Here is a 19,356-nt window from a genome sequence, read left to right as displayed (position 1 = left end):
AAACCAACATGTCAAAGCACGGCGAAGCAGACTCTGGCCAGATGTGACAGCAGCGACGAACGAGGATGCGACGACGAGAGACACACCGGAGCAAGGAGACGCAACGAAGCAGAGCAACGGAGCCACAGACGCGATGGCACAGTATTGGAGACGCACCGGAACTGGCGAGACGAATCGGAAGAGCCGACGATCGTGACTTCTGGACAAGCAGACTTCAAGAGAGGCTGACTGGTAAGGAACAGTTGGTGAGTGACCTTGAAAGAGAACGAAAAAAAAAAAAAAGAATTTAAGATTAGCGCGACCGTTAAAGTGATTTGAAAAAAAAAAAAATCAGTTTTAATCTTTTAATAAATTATACATTTACCTCTCTTAAAAATTTAATTACAATATAATCTAACTATGGTTAAGATAGTAACTCAAATTAAAAGCAAATATTCAATTAAGATATGACACATCATAGAGAATAATTTATATGTTATTTTAAAGAGGGTTGGATAAAATTTATTTATATAATAAGATGTCAGAATTTTTATAACAAAATAATTTAGTATTCTAAAAATTAAATTTTAATATAAAATAAATAAAAATAAAAAAATATTTATACATGTTGAATTTATGTAAATTTAAAAATAGATTCTTATATGAGAGAATATATTAAAGATATAATTATATTTATATATCTTTTTTAATTACTTTAAATTTTTTGAATAAACGATTTTATGATAATTTTAAAAAAATTAATGATAATTTTGTTTTAGGTAGTAGAATTTTTTGGTAAAAGGAAAAATTTTGCATTAACCTCATGAATGAATGTAGTATTTTCCAACGTCATCACAAATTAAGAGATATAGTACCATTCTTCTAGAAATAGTAATATGGAAATTAAATATCTTGTTCTAATTTTATTTACAGTTTTGTTAATGACTAGCAGTAACAAGAAAAGACAAATTTTCATTTTTTTCCCCGAAATTTCCAAAACTTTTTTTGCTATATACTATCTAACGGGTAAACTGTTGTGTTTATCTCGCCGCATTTATATTTTTCTATTTTAGAGACAACAATATTAATATAATATTTTTTTTTTTGTAATGTAAGAGACAAAAAAAAAAAATTATTGGGTTACCTCTCCTAATTAATAGTAGAACACAAACACGAGATTATGATAAATTTATTTGTTCTGCGTTGGTATCTCTACAGGATTTAAAGTATTTGAAAAGAGACTTTAATACTCAAATTAAAAGAGTCTTTCAAGTGAAATAATATATATATTTGAATGAGAATAGTTGAGACGTCAAATAATGAATAAAAATATTAATTATTTTATGTTATCTTTCTTGGTTTTTTACAGTTATATATTCCATTGAGAAGAAACGGTCAAATAGTAATGTGAAAACCTCTCTCAGCTAAAAGTCAAAATATAATTCATGACACAAACACAGAGAGGCTAGCTAGTCATTTTCCGTTAGACCAAATCTCCATTAATATTTCATACTCCCTTTTTTTTTATTTTTTTTTTCTCTTGCCGTGCAATTGTACTTAATTAAGAAATTCTAATAAATTATATCCTTAAATTAAATTAATAAATAGCCTAAAATTTAATCACCCCTAGTGGTCAAGTCCAACTCTAACTAATCATTTTGTTTGAACAAAAAAACTTTTATATCTAGTTTTCATTTTCAACTAGAAAATTATTGAAGAGATATTTTAAAAAAATAAAAAATATATGTATCACCAAAGTTTTTATAAAATTCTTTTGAGAGAGACCAAATATTCTCGTTACATATATAATTATTATTTTCAGGACAAATATAACTATTGATGAGGTCGAGCTGTACACGTGGGAATTAAAAACCATCCCAACTATAAGATAATTTTCCAAACCTATGCATCCCTATGTTTTTTTTTTTCAAAACTTATAATGACAAATAATTTTTTGAAAATTTACACTTTAAATAATTTTTTTTTTAAAAAATTAATAAAATTTTTTAAAGTAATATATATGAACACATTACTTTTAAATTAGTTTATTATAATTAATATAGAAAGTTTTAATTTAAATTAAGTTGTTCACGTTCGTTATGTTAATATTTTATTTTCTTTAAAGATTAATATGTCTAAAATGTAAATCTTCAAAAATTTATTTATTATTTTACTTTATTTTATATAATTGTATATTTACTCTTAGTTAATTAAACAATCATGTTTTCCGCTAATGAGTAATAGCTTAAATAACATAATCTCCACATACTCAATTAAGAGGTTGCGGGTTCGAGTCGCCTATCTTTAGTAAAAAAAAAAAAATCATGTTTCCCAAAATTTAATTTTTACCATCCGTGAACAATATATAATACTGCTCTATAGATAATCCTAATAAATTATAGATGTAAATATATTATTTTTAAATTAGTCTTTGTGATTAAAATAAAAAATCTTAATTTAAACTAATTTATTTATATTTTTTATAGAGAATTTTGTTAATATTTTATTTTTTTAAAGACTAATCTTCTATCTGAAATATAAATTTTTAAAAATTTATTTGTCACTTTATTCTATTTTATATAATTGTTTATTTGCTCTTAGTTAAACAATCATGTTTCCCAAAATTTCATTTTTACCATCCGTGAACAATATATAATACTGCGCTATATATAATCCTAATAAATAAACATACACCCTCTTCCCATGACAATAACTTTGATGGAATCCAGTCAAATTATTCAAAAAGTATGTTGATGAAGTAATATATTAATATATTATCATAATTTGAACTAACTATGATATTAGGATAGTGATATGTATACGGGACATTATATGATATAACATAGATATACGGATGTATTAATTTTAAATTTTTGTTAGATATTGGATAATGTATAAAAGAAAAAAAACTTTTTAAAAATATTATAATAATATTTTAATATTTTATTAATATTAAAATAAACAAGATAATTATTTTTAATTATATAAGACATTTTAGATTTTTTTGTATTAATAATATATATATATATATATATATATACACACACTAAGAATAAAATTAAAAGCTACATCAATACATAATCATATTTAAATGTGTTTAAATATATCTAAACAAAAATTTTTTATAAATACATAATTAAATAAAAAATACATGTATTAAATAAATATCAATTAAACATCATGTCTAAAATATGTCTAACACATAAATACAAAAAACAAAAAAAATTATTTCATAGCTTTAATTTGAACACTTTATATGCTTTCTTTCAAGTGACACTTTCAATAAAATTAATATTAATGGTAGCTAGTATAATATATATATTATACAGCTCAATTATTGTATCCTAGAATAATTCTATCTTGTGAATAGTACTACTTATTTATTCAAATTGATACTTAATTGTATAGTAGTAGTAGGTATATAGTGTGGGTTATTGTGAAAAAGGAAAATAATAAAGTGCAAGTGGGAATTGGTAGAAGTAGGTGTTGTGTTAGTTGTTTGTTCCTCTCAGGTTCCAAGGTGTTATACATTAAGAATTTCAACGCTACCTATTTGTCTAATTAGTAGGATTGTTATTAGGGGGGGCAAATAAACAAAAAAAAAATCAATAATTACCAACGAAAAATTAGCACATAAAAATATTTAAAATTAAAATACACCTCCAAAATCTACATTAATTTTTTATTGACTAATTTTTATTGATTTTCTATCGTTATCATTCTTGTCTAATTATATATATATATATATATATATATATATATATATATATATATATATATATATATATATATATATAAGGGTGTAAATAATTATGATATTCCAATATTCTCTCTCCGTGTTCAAATATTCCATGTCTTACTCTTATGTCCATTTTGACTCCCCATACTCTAAGCAATGAAAAACCCACTTCACCTGTCGTCTACTCATTTATTTCCAACCCCAATTGCATATATATCTTATATTATACACTCTCCCTTAAAATAAGTTAATCCATTGTTTTTATGGTTAAAATGGTATTATATTAAATAATTATCTATCATCTTTCTAAGATTAGGGCATATTATTTTATTTTACTATTTTAAAAAAAGGAACATTGACAAGAGAGTTAGAAAATTACCTACCATTAAAGTCTCCTATATATATTAATAATGAGAATCTAACTCATATATATCAATCAAATTAAAGAAAAATTGAACATGTTTTTTTTTTGTGTACTCTTCTAAATGAAATTAAATCTCCACTCAATTAAAAAAGCTAGTATAAAAAGTTTTACTATATAAAGAAAATGAGAAATGATGAATACTCTCCTAATATCTAGACATAAAAAAAAAATAGATTTATTTTGTTGTTATTTATTACTTTATTCAAAACCACAAAAAATAAAATGAGTTTTTTAGAAATCAGCAAATTCTTTAGCATGATAATTTAGAATATATAATTATATAAAACATACCAAAACTTGTAAAATAAAATACTTATAAAAAAGTTGGTGTATTGATAAGAATTAAAATTATACAATCTCATCATAGAGAACTTTGGATCAATTCTTGAAGCAAGCGCCAATTAGGAGACAAACGTAACTACACCCGAGCCTTTTTATCCTTGATAAATAAATAAATAAAATTAAAAAAGAATTAGCAAAAATAAAAAAATAGATAAAGATATTCAATAAGAATTTAATTTTCATTCACTATTAACATGAAATAATTTTACATAAATATATATTAAAAAATAACTAATTTTTAAATTAACTATTTAAAAGTGATCTAAATACATGAATCTATTTAAATAATAGTATAAAAATTTTTATATTAAATTATATCATAAAAATTAAAAAGAAAAGAATTACATATATTGAAATGGTGAAAATTCAGGTGCAGTCGACTTTACATAAGTTGATAGCTGAGAGCCGTTAGATGAAAATTTAGTCAAATCAATTAAATTATCTAATAACTCTCAGTTATCAATTTCACTGAAGTCGACTGCACATGAATTTTCAGGTATTGGAATACGACGAATTTGGCAATGGCATTACCATATTCCTCGGCGTCAACATGGCTTCCCTCACGTGACTTATGGGCGTGACCATGTCTAGGTCATAATACTCTAACTTTTCTTTGTTCTCTTCTTTTGTTCTCATTTATATTCTCTTGTCCCTATGACTATACAATATCATTTTTCTTTTGCTCATGGCTATAATATATTAATAAAAACATTATATTATAACATTGTGCATTTATGGCGTATTGTATGTTTCAATTATGCTCGTTACCCCATGCCTTAATCCTCCTAACCCTTTCTTATTTTGTTTTTATATGTATGTTGATTAATAATGTGACAACAAGATCATAGCTTAGCCACATTATCATAATAATTAATTAAATAAAACCAACCCATTTGTTAATAGATTCCGAAGCCATGGTCAGCGCCTGATGCGCTCTAGATTCTCCGGGAAATGTAACTTTGCTTTTGTTTATTTATTTATACTATCTTAATTAATTATATATAGTTAATTAAATTCATTAATTATATTTTGTGTTATGAACAATTTTCAACAATAAGCTTGTGATCAGGGGGAATATCCGGTCAACATGTCGTTCTATGGAGAGATAAATATTCCATGTGTTTGTCTTACTTACAAGAACTAACCCCTCTTGCTCTTTTCTTCTTATTCTTCTAATTAATTATTTAATTAAAACAACTTGCCATTAATTACCTTATAATTAACTTTACGTTACAATAAGCAACAACTATATTTTTGTTTTATGCATGTATGACTCTGCGATAATTAATTAATACTAAATAAGGCAAGTTTTCACTATTTCTTTTGTCTACCTAACATTACTCTTTTGTATCGACTATGTTATATATCGGTAATGTTAGAGAGAAAAAAAATCATTCAAAATTTATTTAGTATTTATTAATTATCATAATAATTAATAAATATTAAATAAAATAAGTTATGGTTATTTTTTGTTAATTTTTTTTTGTTACAAAAAATTTCTAGTTATATATATACTAAAATTAGTTATTAAAATCAGTCAGTAATATAAAATACATATTAAAATATAAATATACATTGAAATTAAATTAAATTATACATATATTTATATATAAATTACGTTAATAATTAATTTTAATGTATAAATAACATTTTTTATTTTATATTGATGCACTCGTATAATTCAGTTACTTTGTTTATATAAATATTTAATTAAATAGCAAATAGAAAATTATAATAAAATTTACTAATGCAATAATATATAATTAGATTTTTCATGAAGAAAATCAAGTATTTTTTCTTTAACTCTAAGAATACATATGTATATTTTGTTATAAATACATACATAAATATTATTTTTTCCCCTTTCCCATTTGAATATTAATAAGATTTGTTGAACATGGATGTATGATTGAGCAGTAAATATAAGTGCAATTGAAGGAAGAAGAGACATGGTGTTACATATTGCATTGTATAAGGTATAGTTAAATTAATTACTATTTATCTCATTGACCTTATGATGCTTATGTTTCACTATATTTGGCCAACCTGACTCATATGCATATCAGATCCAAGTTTCATTCATTTGTATCTCCACCAAGCAAGACATGTGATGAGGTGGTGCACCACTGGCTAGCCCAACTTCATCATCAAAATTAATTCCATCAAGACAAAAAAAAAAGGGATTTAACTAAGTGAATATATATCTATTGTCGTACAAAATTTGAATTTGATGTGTATTGTTGATATGAATAATTATAGAAAATTAATTTTTAGTTAGTTGCTATTTAATTAATTTGTTTGTTTTGTAAAATTATTTTTGTAATTGTTATTTTTTGAAAGATTTGAGATTTAGAGTTGAGAACTTGAGATTTATTGTTTAATTAAAATTTATAATTTAAAATTTAAAATAAAAAATAATTTTAAAAAATTGATCGATATTAGTTAAAAAAAAGTTGATTCCTAATTAAACTTTATTGATATAATAGTTATAATTATGTTACGTGTACATTGAAATCAGTTACCAAAATTAATTATTAATATAAAATACATGTTGAAATATAAAATATATATTAAAAATTAAATAAACAATATATGCATTTATATATCAATACATGGTGACTAATAATGTTTGTGATTGATTTTAGTGTACAAATATCAATTTTATAATAGCTATTTGGTTAACGATTTGCATAAATATAATAAAATTTTTATAAAATTGTGTACAATAATCAAATTATTTCTTTTGATAAATAATAATTCAAGTAACAACGACACTATATATTATATATAATTATTTATCTATTTCTTTACATTTAACCATTTAAAGTTTTAGCATAATAAGTAATTGGGTAAAGTATACTTTTTGTCCCTGAAGTTTGATAAAAGTTTTAAAAATACTCCTAAGTTTTATTTTGTTTTAATTTTGTCCCAAAAGTTTTTGATTTGCATAAAATATACTCTTGACGGCTAAATTTTCAAAAAATCTAAGACCAATCTAACAATAATGCATGAAAATTATGCTTGATTTGCTTGTGTTGAGGGTTGTTCCTATGAAATTGTTGTTGAATCGGTCTTAATAAATTTTTTGAAAAATTAGCTGTCAGGAGTATATTTGATGCAAATCGAAAATTTTTGGGACAAAATTAAAACAAAATAAAATTTAGGGGTATTTTTAAAACTTTTGTAAAATTTCAGAGACAAAAAGCATACTTTACCATAAGTAATTTTATGTTAATATATTAAATACTTTTATATCAGTAGTTCTTGCAATCAAACAAAATTAGAAGAATAGAGAAAAAGAAAGAACATATAGATGGTGTGTATATTATGTAAAGAGAAAAAAGATCTTGAATTTTGGATCACATGCAAGTTTGATTCTAAAAGTTGAAGAAAAATGTACAATGTGATCTTCTGAAAAGAATTATACATGTGAGTTTTCATCATTCTGTTTGATTTTGCATTGATCTCTAGTGAATATTATTCTTATACTTGAGTGCCATTTCCTTTTTTTATTCAATCAAACTTCATCATGACAAAAGTTCGATTTGCCCCTTTATATTAACTTAGAGTCACATCTATGATCTAACATGCATCTTTATATATATTTCTGAATCTTCCAAACCATATGATTTTGGCGTATGACATTGATTTCCATCATGATAGCATGAAAAAAACATTACACGAGAATTAAATGATAAATTCTACACTATAAATTTCATAATTTTACTTTACCCAAAAAAGGTAATAATTTGCATCGCATACAATTTAAGTTACACAAATAAATAATTAATAAACATGATAAGCTAATGATTTTTTTATTTAATAAATGGAGACCACTTTAATAAAGACATTAAAAATGTCTTTTTTTTTTAATATTTATATATGTTATGTATGTTATTATTGGACATCTTTATTAAATCGGTTAATATATAATTTATTTTTTAATAAATCAGAACAAAATCAGTATATTATAGCAACAATAATAAACTCAATTGTCTGCATTATAATTATTAGACCCGATTTGATCCGATCGAATTACACAATCTAAATCGAATATCTTTAAATTTTTTGATAAAAAGACAAATATATCTCTGACTTTTTGTTTTAGGTTTAGCGTTTAGGGTTTAGGGTTTAAAGACAAATATATCTTTAAATTTTTTACAGACATTTGAATTCCTAAAAATTTAAAAATACAATTAGATCCCTAAAAAAAACAGGTTTATTGTTATTGTAATAAAAAAAATCAATTTTATTATAATTTGTTAAGAAATTAAAAAATAACCGGTTCATTAATACGTCAAATAATAATCGGCACGTAAACGTCTTTACAAAAAGACGTTTTAAATAGGGGTGCACATGACCCGGTCCAATCCCGAACACTTTAAGGACTAATTTAGTGTGATTTCATCGGGTCTAGACAAGGGCGGAGCCACATAGAAGGTAAGGGGGCAATGGCCTCCCCCAACCCTCAATTTTTCTCTATAAATTATACATAAAATTTAATTTAGCCCCCTAAATGTTTTATTTTAAATATAAAATTAATTTTTTTGGCCCCTCCCTCACATTGAGGTTAGCTCCGCCCCTGGGTCTAGGGCCGGGTAAAGGTATCAAAAATAGACCCGGTCATTATTTCGAATCGGGCCCGAACCATAGCTCGGGTCATCCGAACTCGATCTGATGGCCCGGTCATCATACACAATTAATATTTTGTGCTATTAGTGATGGATGATGGCTATTCTTATGTGGAATTTAAATATTGTAAACCTTAATATTTTGTGTTATTAGTCATTATAAGATTAAAAGTTAATATTTTATGTTTAAAATGCATAAGACTTTAGACTAATGCATAATATTGTGTTATTTGTATTGATTTAAATATTTGGTGTTATTAGACAATATTAGTATTGATTATAGTTATGCTTTAATTTTAGAGAAGGGTTGGTTCTTGTTATATTTTTTAAAGTAAATTTTACTATGTGAATTGTGAAATAATGGTTGGAGATTAGGTGATTTTTACATGCTAAAGGCCCGATTTTCATCCGGTTTTTACCCGATTTTCACCCGGCCCGAAGGTGCATAGGTTTCATCGGGTCTAAGATCGGGTTAGGGTCTAAAAATTAGGCCCTATCTATATTTCGGGCCGGATTTGAATTAAACCAACCCCGGTGTGGCCCGGCCCATGTACATCCGTAGTTTTAAGCGTCTTTATGGAAGCATCCTCCTTAATAAATAACTTTAGGTAAGATATTAGCAAAAAGTAATAACTAACTAATCCGGATTGATTGAATAGTTAGTTCATTCATCTACTTAAATAAGTATAACGAATTTGAATATTTTCAAATAGAAAAGTATATGGAACCAAGAGGTTACCAGCCAAAAACTAAACAAAATCACATTAATTTATATTAATAATTAATTTTAAATTTTTTAAATTCAAAATTTAAAAAATTTAAAATTGATTAAGTAAACCTAATTAAAACCTATAAAAATCTTCCTCTTCTCTTTCACATTAACCTACCCACCTCCAACAATCATACATACAGACCTCTCTCTCTCACCGTCAGGCTCTCTCCGCCTCCCCACCGCGACCCATTCCTCCGATTGCTTTAAAGGAATGTATATCAATTGGTCAAGACGTCCTAACCGAAGCAATGCAGGGTCTATAATGCCAGGTCTGTTTGTTGCTCCAATGATGAGCACTGTTTTTCTTAACAGACATTCCATCCATCTCTGCTAGTAGTTGGTTCAACACTCTATCAGCACCGCTGGAATTCCCTCTTGAACTTCCTCGCTGCAGATCCGAAATGTCAAAGCTTTAGAAAAATAATTAGTGGCAATTTGTGTGAAATATAAAAAAATATTCATTTAATATGAAAAAAATATCCTAATACTTAACAAAAGAAATATCTAGTTATATTTTAGCAAAAATAATTAAATATCTATAAAATTAAAAAAAAATGAAATTCTTAAAGAAATAGAGACATTCACATTTGCAATACAAAAAAATTCGAAAAATATATAAAAGAACATCAATTTAGTATGAAAAAGAAATATTCTGATACTTAGCAGAAGAAACATCTATATATATTAACTCGTAGAGATTTTGGATTCACCCAAAGATATTTTGGCTGGTTTTTGGCTAATACCTTTTTAGTTCCCTAGCATTATTTTTTTCAAATTAGTCACCAGCCTATGAGAATTAGAAGATATCGTAAAAAAAAAAAAAAAAAGAAAGTAACTAATTTTTGAATGTATTATTTAAAAAGTTATTTAGATGAATGATCTAATTAGATGACTTTGTGAACAGTATAAAAGTTAAACTCATAAAAACAATACTAAAATTTTTATTTCCACAAGAATACTTACAAAACCAAAAACAAAAACAATGTTGAATTTTACCAGCCAAAGATGATTGTTACATTATTTGATACATAAGAATTGGTGCATATTTCATAAAAATACGAGTATGATTCTCACTGTTATATAAAAACTATTTAATTCTATAAATATTAAAATTCCAAAAGAATTAAAGACGTACTCTAACTTTGAAATAACCAGTAGTATTCAATCTACATATTTGTTTAACCAAAAAAATGAGTAGAGCTCGAGATTTGAGGACATTTGATAGAAAATAAATAAGAAAAATAGGTGGTTGTCTAATAGTGAGAAGAATATTAGGTGAATGTGGGAATAGAGGGCATAGAAGGAAGCATGTGTTTGTGTTTGTTTTAATTTGCTTCGAAGTTTGAGTTATAATTTTCACTACCTTCTTCCCTGCCCTGTTCCCTTTGAGTATCAAACCAAAAACGACAAAAAAGAAAGCAAGGAATCACCGAAATCAACGCCGTTTAGGCTCATGTGCTCCACCACATTACATGCTACTCCCCATCAAATAACTAATACTTACTTATTCTTTTATATATATATATATATATATATATATGCTTTCTTTTTCTTATTATTATTACTACTATAATTTTAATTATTTTCATTTAAGACTTTATAATTTTATAATATAGTATTGGAAATTTGAAGAACAAAAGGTCTAAAATTTAATTCATACTATTTTAAGAAAAATTAGATTTTTAATTATGAATTTGATTTTAATGCACTTTTTTTTTTTTTACCGAAGATATGGAGGCTCGAACCCGCAACCTCTTAATTGAGTATGAAGAGACTATGCCATTTGAACTATTGCTTCTTGACTTAAATTTGGAAAGATATATGATTCGAACACGCAACCTCTTAATTGAGTATGGAGAGTTTATGCCATTTGAGCTATAACTCATTGGCGATTTTAATGCACTCTTAGCGTAAAATAATTTTATATGTGTATCAAATTATATAGTGTCACGTTAGCAAAAATAAATGACTTTTATATTGACCACCTAAGTGATCAAGTAAAAGAATAAATGTGATTGAACGACTGTATAAAATGTTTTAAAACCATGCAGATATATGTGAATATATATATACTCTTTTTTATTGATAAAATTTAGGAAGAAAAGTTTAAATTTTAACCTAGGATACTATTAATTAATTAGTTAGATTTATAGAAATGTTTTTGAATAATATTCATTAAATTATATTTCAAAAAGTTATATTTAAAAATGCATGAGATGGGAGTTAATTATTCTATTAGAAACAATTTAAATCAAATTCAATATAATTAGGCATTTTAATTATTATTTAAATTCTCTCTTTCAAATTTTAACTTGGTGATGTATATCGAGATTTTGAATTCAAAATTTTGAGTTACATTAGAATAACTCTATCCAAAAGTCAAAGTTTGAATTAGTGCTACAAATTACTAGTTTTGATTTCGTTTCAATTATTATTTAAAAACATATAGTTAGCTTTAATTTGTAATAATAATAATAATAATAATAATAATAATAATAATAATAATAATAATAATAATTAAATATGACGTAGTCTTCTCTTGCAGTATGTAAGAACAAATCAATATCAATTCCCATAAAGATATTTGAGAGAGAGTTGGTATTAAAAATTGTAACAGCTTTGGCCTTTTTGTAAAGTATGGCAGCTTTTAGGCAAAGAAGTGCAGGGTTGGCAAATGGAAAATAGTCATTCAAAGTTTGATTATTAATGATGAGATAATAATTCACTAATAAGTGATTCACTAAGGTCAATATCTTCCCTTCAATTCCCTTTCCAAAAGAAAAAGATAGATACCACTCATCTCATCAAACCCCATATATTTATAATAGGTAAATGCTATAGTGTTTAAAAGATGATGATTGATTTATTAAAAAAATAAAAATTAATATTTAATTAGAAAAATATAAAAAAAATAATTTTTAAAAAATTAAAATTTATTAAAAAAATTAGTTAAATAAAATTTAGACAATAATTTATAAACACCATAGAATTGACCTATATAATATACCTACTTAGCTATTATACAACTCAATCTCAAATGCCAACTAGCTTCCTTTTCTTACACATTGATCACATTTTCACAAATCACAGCAAATTTATATATTATTTATGGCAAGAAAAAATTTATTTTGCTTTATAAAAAATGAATTAAAAGAAAGTGATGTATATAACAGCTGTTTGCACATCTTACAAAGCATACCACAAAGTTATGATGGATTATTATTATTATTATTATTATTATTATTATTATTATTATTATTATTATTATTATTATTATAATTAATTTTAATATGCACCTAATAAAATTGTTATTATTATTATTATGTTTCGGTACAATATGTCTAGATATATTAATTAAAAAATACATAAAAACAGTAATTAAAAAGAATAAGTATATAAAAAGGACAAGTTATCCAAAATGAAGTGAATTGACGCATATAAATCTAAGAGTAAAATATGTTTTTGTCTCCAACGTTTAGGATAAGTCTTATTTGTGTCTCTAACATTTAAATCGTCCTATTTGTATCTCTAACGTTTATAAAAGTGATTCAATGTTATCCTACTATCAATTATACTAACAAATCAGATTATATTTTTCAATTATTTTCACTTTGATGCATTCATTCTCAATTAGGTTTCATTTGAATGTGTTCAATTTTAATATTATACCCACTATTTGTGTTTAGATTCAATTATGTCCCTAGAAAAGTGAATTATATAAATGTTGTAGGAGTTAGTTTCAACTTTTGATGAGCTATTTTTCGGGGTAGATGATCGATTCTATCCAGACATTTGTATTCTAACTTCAAGAAGAGATTTTTAAAATTCAAACTAAAGCGTTCATGATGTGTAATTAACGGCAAGATAACATTGAATCACTTTTACAAACGTTAGGGATACAGATAAGACGATTTAAACGTTAGGGACACAAATAGAATTTACCCCAAACGTTGAGGACAAAAACGATACTTTACTCTAAATCTAATTAGTAGCTCAATCTTCAATTTCTCTTATAACATATATTATGTCAAATTTCATATTAAGCTTTTTTTTTTTCTATATGTTTAATTCTAGCTATTTTTTTTTAATTAATAAAAAAATATAAACTCAAAAAGTTAGAAAAAAATACCAAAATAAATATAAAAAGACTATGCTTTGAACTATAACTCATTAATAAAATAAGAGCTTGCTTTCAAGCTCAAATGCATGATTAGAAAATAAATTCAAGAGGTACCACACCACATCATCATCATGCTCGTTTATATATATCCCCTGCTGCTGAGTGCTGACGTCATGATTATAATTATTCATTTCACCAGAAACATGTACGAATTTTGACGAGTTCATGTGGCTTTGAAACCCTCATTATTCATATTCAAAATTAATAATATCGATGCCAAGTATCTTAATTACTATATCTTTAATTTTGGATACGACCCTTCTTCAAATCGAATGTTGGTGAACAGGTGAAGTAGGTGGCACTTTTATACACTCAACAAATACTTATTAAGAGTTAAAATTATTGCATGTTGAAATATCCAAAAATGCAAATATTTGTCATAGGTGTAGGAAGAGGAATGTCTACCTTAACAAGGCTTGGTTTGTGAAAGATCAATAGTCATATGAACCAACCTTTCAGAAAGGCACAGATTACACATTGGTAAGTGCTACCAAATTGAAAATGTATTTATGGCTGCCCAACTCTCAACTACTATATATGTATTATAATTTTCAAAATTGATTTTTCTTTTGTTAAAATAAATTTTAGTAAAGAAATTGACTAATTTTTACATGATTTAAAATTATTCTTTATTAATCTGTATAAATGTTGCAAGTAACTAGAAGATAAACTTTACTCTTATTATTGGTTATGTGCAGTTATTGTTTTCATATGAAATTAATAGGGTAAAAACTCACGTAAAATTGATAGTTGAGAGTCGTTAAATAATTTGATTGATTTGACTAAATTTTTATCTAACGGCTCTCAATTATCAACTTCACGTAAAATTAATTGTACGTGAATTTTCACTAATTTATAGTTGAAAAATATTAAATAATTTTATAAATTTTAATTAAATTATTATTTAATAATTTTTAATTATTATCAATTTCACATTAAGACATAAGTGAGTTTTTACCTTAATTATTTACAAGTTTATTTGAAGAGACAGTTAACTCTTCTAGCCTTCGCTTATTGATATAGGGTCTCACACAAAAGAGTGTTTTTTAATTTTTATTTTGTTTGAAAACTGCTAAATATGTTAGAGAAATGTTTCGGGTTTTATTTAGTTTGAGGTAAAAAGAAAAGAAAAAGTTCACCATGTTATAAGTTTTTAAAATATTTTTTGTTCATGATGTTCAAGACCTTTGATTAAATCATCTTATAGTAATTAGAGTATCAATACTCTTACAAAATTAAGGATGCTAATTAAATTAAAATCCCATATAAATCATGTAGCTGCAAATAAAATAGAAAATGTGGCTGAAACATTACCGAATATAGTTATGTCATCAAGGGACCACTAAAGGCAGAAAATCATGTGCCAGCATTCAGTATTTGTATAGGACACCTCACCAATTTTTTTATTATTTTCTTAAAGTTGTAGTTAATATCTCTAACCCTTTAAATCTTCGCATTTTGTGAAATTTATATATTACTGTATATAGTAAGTTCAATTATTACGTTGGTTTTTATAATTTTATAAGATTTTAAATTAAATTTTTTAATTTAAAAATTTGTAATTAAGTTTTTATATTTGATAAAATTTTCAATCACGTCATTTATAACTTAAATTGTTAAAAAAATGCATTTTTTTTTTTGGAATATATGCTTTTGTATTATTTGATGTGGAATGAATTATATAATATTTAAAAGGATAAAGTATTATTTTAGTTTTTAACATTTAAGTCAAGTTTTAATTTGGTCTTTAACATTTTAAATATTTTATTTCAATTTTAAAAAGTTTTATATAAGTTTAATATTATCTTATAATTAAATTTGACATAAACAATTAACATATTAAAGAGTTAATAATGTTTGATTTCAATACGTAAGTAAAATTAAGACAAAAACGATCAACAATGTAAAATCTTTTTATTTAATTCTAAAGCATTAATGATTGATAATTGAAATTTGGAATTTTGTACAAGAAAAAGGACGAAAACATAAAGTGTTACAAAAATATTTTAGTTATGTTTATCTAACACATAGAAATAAGAAGATATGACTCAACTAAAAATATTGCTATCATCCATGTCACTCACTCTGTTAATTGTTCGTGTCAAATTTAATAGTGAGACAACATTAAATTTATTTAAAAAATTTTAAAACTAAAATAGAATAATATTAGGAATTTAATTAATACTTTACTCTATTTAAAATAAATAATTTAACCACTAGTAAAACAAATTTTTATCTAATATAAGAACTATAAACTTTTAAATTGTAAGAATTTAATTATAAATTTTTATCTAATATAAAGATTTAATTATATATTTAGTAATTTTATAGAAATTAATTGAGTAATTAAACCTGGATGTATAGTACTAATAATCTAGCTAATAGTATGTATTAGTCAATTTTATTTAGGCCGATCAACTTAAAGAAATGAGTTTTTTTTCCCCTTTTAAAGTCTTTACTTTACGTATATATAGATTTCGTTATTGGAATGTTTACTAATCCGATTCTAGAAATTGTGACTACTTCTTTTAACAGAAGTATTCTTTTATTCTTAGGAATTGATCAGATTAGAGAATGAGTTTGCCTACTATTTCAGTAACCCATATTGGTAAAGGACTACTAATCACTTATGTCTTTATATACTACCAGTATATATATGTTAGCAAAACAAATTTTAAGGTCAAATTACGTAATTAATAAATCAACTTAAATTAGTCGAATAATTATTCTCTTTTTCATTTAAACAAGTATTAGAATTTAAATTTCACCTTATATATTCAGCAATTGATTGATCAACTATAGACAAATAACAACTTAAAGAAATTTTATTCATATATTGATTGGGTCTTCAAGGCTTATAATGATTCATATTTCGTCTATAATAATGGAATGACCTTTAATTTGTTACAAAATTTAATTATTTTGAGGAATTATTATTCTCCTTTACTTATTGTGTTGTCAATTGTCATGCCATGAGTAAATAAAACACCAAAATGCCAACACAGAAAAAGAATAAAACCGTTTGTTCCTTTTCGCTCAAAGGAAAATAAAGCCAACCCCATGGCGTTTGTTATGTTTGTTTTTAACATGTTTTTATGTTCCATACACATTATATATATGTATTCTTTTTGTAGAAATTAATTATTGCTTTCACACAGTGTAAGAATTTATAGCCTAGCAAAATCATGAATCTGGATCCACTAAGGTATAGAAGAAAAGGAAAAGGCCAAGAGAATTATTGTTTCAATTTAGCAATCGCTTTGGCCCATTGAAGAATTCCTAGAATGAAAGAGTAGCACATAATAATTGTTAATGTAAACAAGATGTATTATTTGTAGTTAATTCTTTATTATATTGAGCCAACATATATTTTTCTATTATTAAATATAGTATATTTTGGCTTCAGATAATAAGGTCTTTTCAATGGAGGATCCTCTCGACGTGTAAAACGTCTTTTTGTAACGTCTTTTTAAACGTATTAATGAATCGGTTATTTTTGAATTTTCTTAACAAATTAAAATAAAATCGATCTTTTTATAATAATAACAATAAATCCAATTGTTATCAGATCCGGTCAAACCTACCAATTTACATAATCCACTGGATTATGGGTTTTTTTTTTTTTAAACAAAAGTTAGAGATATATTTGTCTTTTTATCAAAAAATTTAAACATAATTTGTTTAGATCGTGTAAATCGATCGGATCAAATCGAGTCTAATAATCATAGTGCAGACAATTGGGTTTATTATTGTTGCTATGATAAACCGATTTTGTTCTAATTTATTAAAAAATAAATTATTAATCGGTTTAATAAAAATGTCCAATAATATTATGACATATGTAAATATCTTTAAAAAAAAGACATTTTTAGTATCTTTATCGAAGTAATTTCTCCTTTCAATAGTTGATAGAATTCTTGACCGTGACAAGGAAAAAGCTCTAAACACACATTGCTAACAAAATTACTTAGCATAAACACCCACTAAACACCAACTACTTATACCCCCCAAATCAATCAACATATCATATTACAAAATAATTAAAAGAAAAAAGGAAATCAGAATGTAATAAAATTTCCCCTCATCCCTTTGGCATGGCCATTGAAAAAGGGAAAAATCTATCCACATAATATAATATATTACATACCAAACAAAACCAAATCAATTTTGGTTTTCAATTTTTATATTGGAAATAAAATAAAAAGCATTTATATACTTTTTTTAAATTTAGTCTTGACGCACTATGTTTAAGAAAAATTTGTACATGTGTACTTCAATAAAAATAACTATTTTCTATATCTATCATAGAAATAATTATCCAAAACAATAGATACGATTGAATAGTTATGTAATATATTGTAAAGACATCAAATTAACATTGTTAATTACTGTTTTGAGAAACATAGAAAAGGACAAACGTATAATATAAGATGTACTGCATAAAGTGTTCATGAAGCTTTTGCATTTTGATCAAAATTATGGTGGCCCAAAGTTTTGTGAGAACATTTTTTAGATAAAAGAATTTAAAGAAAAAGAAAAGCAAACAAACAGAAGAATTCAAGAGAGTAATTGACCAATATGAGATAACATACACATCCATTTGTAGGTGCATAAACTTTCATAGCATTCTTTTTTGCTGTTTGGCATTGTTTAATAATGAGGATCATGTGTGAAGCTTGAAAGAAGACAAAAAGGAAAACAATGCACTTAATAAATATTACTGTAAGAGATGAACCTTTAATCAACCCTTAATATGATATTAAATTTCCTTATAAAACCATAATAAGATTCAACAATTAGATTAGTGGAAAAGTTATGCAATAGAACAATGTCCAGAACTTATTTAATTAAGTGAATCCCTTCATCTATAACTTGTAACTAAAGTAGTTTTCTTCAAGAAAACATAAGAAAATCAAACTTTCAAAAATACGTACAAACCAAGAAAACAAACCAGTCAAGATTGGTATTTTAAAATATAAATAATATTTAAGGTATGTAAGTTATTTGTTGCATTAAACTGAACAAAATTAAGTGAAAACTATACTATTATAATTATAATTGTTCATTAATCCTCCATCTAACTTAGGTATATGTTTCTATAGACATAACAGATCCATCATTCATCTAAACATCTCTACATGTAGTTTTCAAATGAAGGGTAAAAATGACATTTTACATTTTTAACACACTAAATCATCTTAATTCCAATTTACAATGATTTTGTTGATGGCTTTGCAATCTATACACATCCTCCAAGATGACAAGATCCATCCTTAGTATCTTATGGGC

Source organism: Arachis ipaensis, chromosome B6 (assembly GCF_059453495.1).
Source record: "Arachis ipaensis isolate K30076 ecotype BB chromosome B6, ASM5945349v1, whole genome shotgun sequence".
Taxonomy (NCBI): Eukaryota; Viridiplantae; Streptophyta; class Magnoliopsida; order Fabales; family Fabaceae; genus Arachis; species Arachis ipaensis.
The sequence above is the reverse complement of the archived record's forward strand: the minus strand, read 5'-3'. Positions refer to the sequence as shown.